The 10,860-nt window shown below is 41.1% G+C and overlaps 1 long non-coding RNA gene across 1 annotated transcript in view; it reads left to right on the plus strand.

The window, feature by feature from the left end:
• Window positions 1–7,642, plus strand: part of LOC137544368 (uncharacterized) — a 111,317-nt gene extending 103,675 nt beyond the window's left edge. Inside the window, exon 3 of the long non-coding RNA XR_011025834.1 lies at window positions 7,196–7,642. This is a non-coding gene — a long non-coding RNA (uncharacterized lncRNA). The remainder of the gene's footprint in view (window positions 1–7,195) is intronic.
• The last annotated feature ends 3,218 nt before the right edge of the window (window positions 7,643–10,860 follow it).

Below are 10,860 nucleotides of genomic sequence, written 5' to 3' on the forward strand. Positions count from 1 at the left end.
CCTGGCTATATACTGGGCACATATACCCCTGGCTACATATACTGGGCACATATACCCCTGGCTACATATATCTTATCTAAGGTCATTGTGTTTCATCACTGCAATAGACACACAGTCTCTGGACAGAACAGACATTTTGGTGCAGGTCTGAATGGATCATTTGTTTATCATAGTATCAGTTGATATGTCCATTGTCTCTTGTGGTCCATTCCATGAATCTAACCATTTTTAGGCTTAAGTGAAAGCAATCATGACTTTAAAAATGTGCTGTGTTACCTTTGACTAGTGCACCATTATTTTTCCACTAGTATACCTAAGCCCGTTTAAAAAAGGGCTCTAGCTCTGTCACTACTGCCACCTGTCAGCGTGCATGTGAACACACACACCCGCTACGCACCTATGCCCGCCCACACGGCCGGCCCCCTGGTCCGTCCTTGCTCCTGTCCCAGGCTATCCATGCGGCACATGCGCAGTAGTGCAAACGTATGGACACAAATAGGGACAGGAACGCAGAGACAGGGGGATTATTATATAGGATTGCACAGGTGGTCCTCATGTGAACGCCACTCTCCTCAGGGTCTTTCACTCAATCCATGCCTTTTATGGTCAATGATTTGGAACACTCCATTATGCAAGTAGTTACTGTCGATCAGATTTTCAGTGCAAACACCATGCAATCTGCATTGACCAATGGTTGGTAAAAATCTCCTAGCTTGGCATTATAATAGTTTGTTGCAGGCTGAAGTATCCTCATTTGACCTGAGGTCATCTATGGGCTAGAAAGGCTTCCATGCACAGCATTCCTCTTTGGTTAAACTACAGTACAAATGTAAGTAGTACCAGCACGATCTACAGTATAAACCAGTTTTTGAGTCAATGATAAATTGCTATAAAAAGTAAATAAAAGAAGAGAAAAAAAACGATATAATAAACAAGATGACTGCAAGAAAATTACAGATGGTGTACATATGATGTGTAGTGTCTCTGTGATATTTGTTTATGATTTCCATTGGTCTGCTTAAAGAGAATGTGTACTGAGTAAAAATATTTAAAATAAACACATGAGGTAACTTCAAATGAACATTACATAGTTACCTTGCCATCAGTTCCTCTCAGAAGCTCACCATTTTCTTCTGACAATAATCCCTTCCAGTTCTGACAATATTTTGTCAGATCTGAAATATATCAGTTGCTGTCAGTAAAAATATCAGTTGCTGTCAGTTATAGCTGAGAGGAAAACGGATGTACCAGGTAATGTCTATGTTTCCCTATGGCTCAAGTGGGCAATGTTACAGTTTAACTGTGTGCTGATCAGAAAGCTGTTATGTGTAATGGCCATTTTCAAAATGGAGGACGGAAAATTCCCTTGATCACAGTGGACAAACAGGATGCGGGGCAGGAGAAAGACACCGAGGAGTAGACTACATGGAAGGTAAGTATGACTTGTGTATGCTTATTTTGACTTTTAATTTTCAGTTCAGGTTTTCTTTAAGGACCATTTGTGAGCCCGGCAGCACTCTCAAAGATGCTTTGCTGGGGCTTGCTATACTCAGTGTTTGTTGGTATCAAGAGGATATTGGCGTGGGACATTTCTGAGGATATTGATATGGGATTAACCAAAAGTAAGTATTGATGGCTAATTAAGAGCATTAAAGAACTATTATCATTGTTGTGTTTTTATTTAACTGTTAACTCTAGGTGGAAATGGGTAAGGGGTAAGAGATCAATCCGGCATGCTGGAAAAATCTTGCCTGGAAGGGTTTGATTTGATGCACAGCAGTAATGGCGATTTCCCAATGATGAGGACCCAATAGATCCTTGGCCAGTCTCCGCAACTTGAGTGTTGCAGGGATATCTGTTCCACAGGTGCCACTCCTCGCCTCCTCCTGTGAACCGCGTCTTTCTCCATTGCTGCCCAGGACCTGTACTACGTGACACCGCCACATGTTCTGATGTAACTGCGTGCAAGATACAAGAAGGATTTATTCGCCAAGTACAGTGGAGCCGTACTCGGAATACTTGTGGTACACATGGCTTAGGCAAAGTACAACAGTAACAGTTGTACATGTTACACACACGGCTACATGTACATATGCTGACAGCACTTAACAATACAGTACATTTACAACTACGTTTAAACAGGCTAGCAGCATAAACAGTACGATAACATTACGATAACATTCAGAGTGGTATAGTGTCAGAGTTGCAAAGGGAGGCGGAAAGTGCAGAAGAGAAGGCGGAGAGTAATGCTGAAGAAAGGCAGTGTGAGTAGGGATGCAGAGGAGAAGTGGAATAGCCGCATCAGAGGCAGACGTGCTGGTTGCAGGCTAGGAGGTGGAAAGTCAGGGGTCTGTGTCGTTCAGCAACAGAACAGCCTGAGGGAAGAAGGAATTCCTGTACCTGGTGGTCTTGGATGGGATGGTGCGGAAGCGCCGGCCAGATGGGAGGGGCTCAAAGAGGCGGCTGCCAGGGTGGGAGGAGTCGCGGGAGATCCAGGTGGCCCTCTTCTTCATCCTTGCCTTGTGAAGGAGTTCAAGCGGTGGTAGGGGCGAACCAATGATCCTTTCCGCCTCACCAATGACTCTTTGCAATTTATGTCTGTCACTAGCTGATGCGCTGGCATACCAGACGATGACTGAGGAGCAAAGTATGGATTCAGTGGTGGCGGTGTAGAAGCTGGTGAGCAGCTCCTGAGGCATGCCATATTTTTTGAGTTGGCGCAGGAAAAATAGCCTCTGCTGTGCCTTCTTCTGAATTTTGATGGTGTCTAGCTTCCATTTTAGGTCAGACGACAAGGTTGTGCCAAGGAACCGGACCGATGAAACTCTGGAGACTTCGGTCTCACCTATGTGGATTGGTGGGCGAGTGGGAGGGTTTTTCCTGAAGTCAGCGATCAGCTCGACCGTCTTTGTTGCATTTAGGACAAGGTTGTTGTTCTTGCACCAATTGCAGATTCTCTCTATCTCGCTGTGGTAGTCTTGTTCTCCGTTGCTGCCGATAAGGCCAATAATTGTAGTGTCATCAGCAAATTTAATGACCTTGACAGATTCCGAGGAGGAGGTGCAGTTATTTGTGTACAAGGAGAACAGAAGCGGGGACAGTACACACCCTTGAGGTGCCCCCATGTTGGTGGTTCTCACGCTAGAGGAGCAGTTGCCGAGCTTGACCTGTTGTGTCCTGTCCGAGAGGAAACTCTTGATCCAAGCACGAAGCATGGGGTCGATGTCGAGTTGCGTCAGATTGTTGACCAGGGTGTCTGGGCAGATCGTGTTGAAGGCCGAGCTAAAGTCCAGGAACAGGACTCTGACATAGGAGTCAGGCTTGTCGAGATGCTCCATGATGTATGCCAGGCCGACATTTATTGCATCCTCTATGGACCTGTTGGCCCTGTATGCGGAAGCATATGACAGTATACAGCAGATTAAAGCACATGACAGTAATGCAGGCAGCAACAGTTATACAGCAACAGTTATGCAACAGCAGTTCATCAGTTAAGCAGGCAGTTCATGTCCTTAGTTAGCAGCAATTTCACATAGTACAGGTGCCTAACTTCTATGGATCTTCTATAGTAGTTTCTAGAAGCGGAACACACCCTTCATAGAATGCAACCGCGAGCAAGTTTTTAAAGGGAACCTGAAGTGAGAGGTATATGGAGGCTACCATATTTATTTCCATTTAAGCAATACCAATTTCCTGGCTATCCTGCTGATTGTCTGCCTCTAATACCTTTAGCCATAGACCCTGAACAAGTACGCAGCAGATCATGGGTTTCGGACACTATTGTCAGATCTAGTGGCTGGATAGTGTAATGGTTAAAGAGACTCAGAGCCGAGTAAAATAATAGATTTATACATATCTGGGGCTTCCTCCAGTCCCATCCACATGGATCGCTCCAACACTGCCGTTCTCTGCCTTCTCTATTGCTGGTACTGGGTTTCGTAGCTTCGGCCAGTCAGTGCCAATCGACGAAAGCGCAGTGCGCGTGCTCCCTCCGTACTGTGCAGGCACATGCATAAGGCAGGCGCCGGTGAGACGGAGGGAGTTGCTGCACATGCGGAAAACTGGCCGCGACTGGCCAAAATTATGAGATCCTGTATCGGTGATAGAGAAGGTGGAGGACAGCGGAGTGGGAGCGATCCATGCGGATGGGGCTAGAGGAAGCCCCAGGTATGTATAAATCTATTATATTTACTCAGCTCTAAGTCTCTTTAAGGGCTCTGCCTCTAACATACAATAGGAGACCAGGGTTCAAATCTAAGGCTTTTCCTATTTCAGTAAACTAGCACCTATTCAGTAAGGAGTTCTTGGGCGAGACTCTCTAACACTGCTACTGCCTACTGAGTATGCTCTTATGGCTGCCTTGCAAGCGCTTTGAGTCAGTCAGGAGAAAAGCGCTATACAAATCCTGGAATTATTAAAATACTGGAATCTGACAAGTTTAGCTGCATGTAGATGCTTGTTTCTGGTGTGATTCAGACACTACTGCAGCCAAAGAGACAAGCAGGGCTGCCAGACAGTCTCCATATACTTCTCACTTCAGGTTCACTTTAAATTTCTTATGAACAAATCCATAGTAGATATTAAGGCACAAAATGAAAAGAGGACCTTGATAATCAAAAAATAATATTATGCGGTTGACATTGCAATTGCACCTAATGTAAGCAAGTGTGTCCTTTGAATGTTAAAGCAAACCTATGTCCAAAATGAGCTTAATAAGCTGTACGCACTTGTATACAGATATAATTGATGATGATAATAAGGACCTGCTTAGTGTCTGTTTTCTTTTTTATGGTTTGAAGATTAATTTATGTTTTTTAGCCTCTCTTGGGATATCAGAAAGAATGTTTGCCCCGTGTTTGTCCCTAAGCTGCAGTTTTGGTAAAGCAATTCTAAGTTAAAGGTCCACTAAGGCGAAAAATTGTAAAATTTAAAATATGTGCAAACATATACAAGTAAGAAGTGCGTTTTTTTTCAGAGTAAAATGAGCCATTGATTACTTTTCTCCTATGTTGCTGTCACTTACAGTAGGCAGTAGAAATCTGACAGAAGTGACAGGTTTTGGACTAATCCATCTCTTCATAGGGGATTCTCAGCAAGGCTTTTATTCTTTATAAAGATATTCCCTAAAAAGGAATTAAACAATGATGCTGGCCAGCCTCCCTGCTCCCTACACAGTTTTTTGGCAGTTGGACAGAGCAACTGCCATTCACTAAAGCTGGCCACTAACGGTCCAATTTCTAGCGAAAAATCGTTCGAGCGATCAGAAATTCTGATCGGACGAAAAATCGTTCACTACACCATCAACTAACCTATCATTTCTTCCTATCTATCACGACCACCAGGAAAATCCAAATTTTCGTTCGACGAAAATTCATTCGGGCGACATTTTTTTCACTCGTTCATAATCGATTGTGTCCACCAATGGAGATTATTTACAACCAATCCGATCAGAATTTCTGATCGCTCGAACGATTTTTCGCTAGAAATTGGACCGTTAGTGGCCAGCTTTAGTGCTTTGAAAATAAATATATCCCTGAGAATCCCCTTTAAGGTGGCCACTAACTGTCCAATTTCTAGCGAAAAATCGTTCGAGCGATCAGAAATTCTGATCGGACGAAAAATCGTTCATTACACCATCAACTAATTAATCTTTGCTTCCTATCTATCACGGCCACCAAGAAAATCCAAATTTTCGTTCGACGAAAATTCATTCGGGCGACATTTTTTTCACTCGTTCATAATCGATTGTGTCCACCAATGGAGATTATTTACAACCAATCCGATCAGAATTTCTGATCGCTCGAACGATTTTTCACTAGAAATTGGACCGTTAGTGGCCAGCTTTAAAGAGATGAACTAATTCAAAACCTGTCACTTCTGTAAGATTTCAACAACCTACTGTAAGTGAGAGCAACATAGGAGAAAAGTAATTTATGGCTCATTTTACTCTGGAAAAAATGTACTTCTTATTGGTATATGTTTGCACATATTTTAAATGTTACAGTTTTTCGCTGTAGTGCCCTTTAATTACAGGCCAGTTCCCCATAAAGATGTCACCAGTATAACAGGCTGGTGACAGTTGGCCAATATGAGCAGCTTAATGAGGCAAGAAGGTATGGACACTTACTACAAGTAAAAAAGAAGAAAAGGTGAAAATAATATTGAAGTCAAGCGTGGATAAATTAAAAGATGGCACATGACATAGTTATCACAGGTTTGCCTGCCTATTTATTTCCTTTTAAACAATACCAGTTGCCTGGCTGTCCCCCTGACTCTGTGCACCTAATACTTTTAGCCATAGACCCTAAACACGCCAGAAGATCAGATGCTCCAACTCAATTCTGACTGGATTAGCCCCTTGCTTGCTTCACGGTTGTGACTCAGACACTACTGATGCCAGAAGATCAACAGGAGTGCCAGGCAACTAGTATTGTTTAAAAGGAAATAAATATGGCAGCCTCTATATCCCTCTCATCCCTCAGGTTCACTTTAAGTTCATAGGTTTCGGGCTCTGGGTCACTTTAAGTGATATATTAAGCTGTTATTAGCTGCAGAACTATGTCTAGCATGTCTAATTATTGCATAACAAAATCGTTTTTTTGTTGTTGTTTTTTTTTAAATGATTCAGAAATGATGGGAAAACCTTGCTTGCACTAGGCATTGCGTTCCTGCAAGTGTTGACAATCTATTAAGACTTCTTTAACACTTTTTGTTTTCTTATTAAATATCACAATATGTCAGATCAGCAGTGCTCAAAGGAGCATTTGTTCTAATCTGTCAGCAAAACTTAAAGCTCGAATCACAAAAGATCACTGGGGATTTTATAGGCTGAGAATGTAATAAACTATGTTTTATTTAGTGCACACATTTGCCTTGTTTTCCCAATCATTCTTAGTTGGCATTAAATACCAGAGTAAATGTCTGTCTTGACATATTCCTGATCGTTATTGACTGGTAAGCTTTCATTTAACCTCTGTTGATGAAAATGGGAATTTCAAAACCACTCTTTCCGCCAGATATTACAATATAATTAACACGCTGGAGTGTCAAGATACGGGCATAGAGGAACCCTGACCGGCAACAGAGAATCCAGTTACGTGTTCCTTTCAAATTGAATTAGATTGTAAGATTTTATTGGTGAGAAGTCATTATGCATGCATATTATATGCTAAACTGCCAGTTTTTGTTTTGATAGTGGAAACCACTGTGATGATTTGTAAAGAAAGCATTTGTGAAGAATTAAAAGCGTCTGAAATAATGACATTTCTGATATGGCCTGCCAAGATAGTAAGGCCTTGGCGCCATCTGCACAAGGCTGGAGTGTGATAATAAAGTTGCTTTCTCTCCAGGATGCTTCTGTTTGCATCAAGCCAACTTCTTGAACATGACAGCCTGGAATTCATATTGGTGGAAAGATTCAGGAATATTCGGAGGGGTCTGTGTCAGTCTTTTCAATTAAAACAAACATTTCCGTAGCAGCCTCGGGAGCCTGGCTGAATGAAGAATGGAGATCTGCTCGCAAGCTGCTAAGGATAAAAGCACTGTGTATCTGAAAAGCTACATTGACTAGAGAGGACATTTAAATTGTGCAGGAAGCTGTGTTCACCATATCAATTACAAAGAAATATGGCTAGCATTAAAATTACTTTTATGATTTTTTTTTTTTTAAACGCCAGGTTATTTGTTTTAAATGTTGATGTACATGGAATGGAATATATGATATTTTTGGACACCCTTATTTTAACTTTTTCAAGTTTATAGACTGGTGTTTTATGTGAATAATTTTGTAATTACTTAAAATGTTTACTTAAACTGAACCTAAGGTAAAAATAAACTGATGAAATAAAGAATTGTTTTTATTCCCCTACTCCTAAAATAACATGTTTATATATCCCATGGTCTATTTTATATGTAAGCATTTACAAAGTAGATTATTTTATCTGCTCAATGGTAGTCTATTAAGTGTCCCAGAGTAAAAATAAATCATGAACTATTACCTTTTTCTATCTTTCCCCTGCTCTCAGAAGTTTCATTCTGCTAGGAAAACTTATATGGCTGAAATTTGCATGTCATTGAGGTTTACCATATTGCCTCTTTCAGGCTGCAACATAAAAAAAATAAAAACAGCCTGGTTATTAATATGTTTTGCACTGTGCATACACATGTTTATCTCATCATGGCACATCACCTTGGGTACACTTTAAGTTAATGCTGAACACAGGGTGTAGCTGTGATTGTGAGCTTGTAAGATTGGCTATGTAAGCCCTGTTTGTCTGAAAGTGACATTGTCATATGTTAGATGCCCCTTTGAAGACAAGCATTTACTTCAGCAGTATCCTTTTTGACTTTTGGTGTGCCCTATATGAATATTCATATGCCCCATCTTAATGTTGCATCACAGTTTGACAACCGTCCTAAAGATGATGTGTTGTTCATTAGGAAAGCACATTAAATCTATAGTAGGAGATCTGTGCTGTAACTGCATGTTAACACACTAGACACACATTTTTCTTGAAAAACAAATGAATATGGAAAACTATCACACATAAGTTTTACCTTTACTTTCTGGAGAAATGTCTCTATAGCTCTTTACACAACTAGGATGCCACCAAGTAAAGAAAAACTCCAGGATGTGTGAAAATAAAAGCCTGCTGTTATATCAGTTATTGTAATGTATTTTAGAATGTATAATTTGCCATGGTTTTCTGTTTCAATATTTTTATTGAAGTTTTCAGAGAGAATTTTAACAAACAAGATTGCAATATTCCTGCAATTCATCAAGCAGAGAGACACAGTGACATTTTACTAAGTACCATGAATGATTACAGAAAAGGTTCAAGTAGTCTTGCCTTAGGCATCATATTCAATATTATGTTATATTAACAGGCGAACCTAGATTAAGGCGTCATTGTTATCTCCGGATTCCTAATAGCTTCTGTTGGGCTATAGACTTAACTTATACCTATGAAAGAGCAGGATTAGCCCATATATGTGAGGGTTCAAAGGGAATAGAAAGGAAAAAGAAGAAAAGGGAAGAGGAAAGAAGAAGAGAGAAGGGTCCGGTCGTCCACTGAAGTCCACTATCACTTCTCAATAGATAGCAGTCAGGGTAGGCCAATATACAACCTCCAGGGATCCCATATTTTAGAAAACAATTCTGTCTTGTCTTCAAGCTGGCTGGCCATCTGTTCTTGGATCAAGAAGGCCGTTACTCTACTCTTGACTTCCTCAAATGACACAAATTGAGTCTTCCATGCCTTAGCGATGGTCTGGGTAGCTGCGACAAATATAAAATGAGCTAGAGCATTCTGGGTTCTAGTAAGGGAGTCAATTTTATGGTGTAGTAGAGCTGGCCAGGGGTCTCTGGAGATTGTTTTGCCAAATAACGTGGATAAAAGTCTAAAGATTCTGCCCCAGAATCTGGATAACATGGAGCATGACCAGAAGGTGTGTAGCATGTCCCCCTTTGACCCACAACCCCGGAAGCATTTATCTGAGTCTGGGGTGGTCAGATACGATAACCTGGCTGGTACCCAGTACCATCGGAATAAGACTTTATATGCTGATTCAACCATCATCAAATTAAGGGAGAGCTTAGGGACTATGCCCCACACCTTTCCCCATTCCTCTATAGTTTTATTGGTTTTCAAGTCAGACTCCCACTTTATTACATAGTTGTGACGAAATGATGGAGATGGGTTGTTAAGTAAGGCATATAATTCTGATATTATCCCTTTTGAAAAGGGGTTATTGGCACAGAGACGTTCAAAATTCGTGAGAGATAGTGGAAATTGTGTTTGGGTTGGTAGGAAAGATTGCAACCAATGTTTTAATTGTGTGTATCGGAACCATTCCCCTGAAGGAATTTGGTGTTTTGTTTGGAGATCCTCCCACCTTAAGATCCCTGATCTCCCTATCAAAGATTGTACTTGTTCTAGGCCCTTGTCTCTCCACCATTTGAAGCTAAGTGGATTATCATATCCTGGGGGAAATTTAGGGTTATTGATAAATGATAGAAGCGGTAATGTTGGGGACATCAGCTTTCGCGAGTATCGTATCGAGTCCCATATAGTCAGAAGGTGTTGTAATATTTTGCTCAGGTTGTGTGGGCGGAGGGGCTTGTGTAACCACATAGAGGTTTGGACCGATTGGGGAGCTGAGGCTAGTATATCAAAAACAATCCATGTTGGCATCCGTGGGCCTTTATAAAGATCAATCAAATGTGCCAATTGGGCAGCTTGATAGTAATTGCTTAGGTTGGGAACTCCCAGTCCCCCGTCTCGCTTATGTATATATAAAGTTGATCTAGAGATTCGTGAGCGGGTTCCTGCCCAGATAAAATTATATAATTGAGTGAGGGGGGACTCGTACTGGTAGCATCCGAAAATAATAAAGAACCTTTGGTAACCAAGTCATTTTTATAGAGTTTATCCGGCCCAGCCAGGAAATATTGTAGGTGGACCATTGTTGTAGCAATTGAGTTAAGGTCTTAGCCAGGAGGTAATAATTGTTTTGGAACAAAGTCAGATAAGAAGAAGTCAGTTTTATTCCTAGATATTCTAAGGTAGAAGCTTGCCATGCAAAGGGAAAGTTGGATTTAAGAAACTGACATGATTGAGGAGAAAGAGTTATGTTTAAAGCCTTGGATTTTCCAACATTTATTTGCAGACCGGAGATTTTAGAAAAATCTTCCAGTAATGTAAGAAGCTCAGGAATAGAGGTTTCTGGTTGGGCTAAAAATAATAGTAAATCGTCTGCGAATAAGTTTAGTTTATGTTGTATTCCGGCACACTCAAGGCCCGATATCAAGGGATTTTGTCTAATTGCTTGAGCTAGAGGCTCTATCGCTAAAACAAACAA

The sequence above is a fragment of the Hyperolius riggenbachi genome, chromosome 2, assembly GCF_040937935.1.
Source record: "Hyperolius riggenbachi isolate aHypRig1 chromosome 2, aHypRig1.pri, whole genome shotgun sequence".
NCBI classification, from domain to species: domain Eukaryota; kingdom Metazoa; phylum Chordata; class Amphibia; order Anura; family Hyperoliidae; genus Hyperolius; species Hyperolius riggenbachi.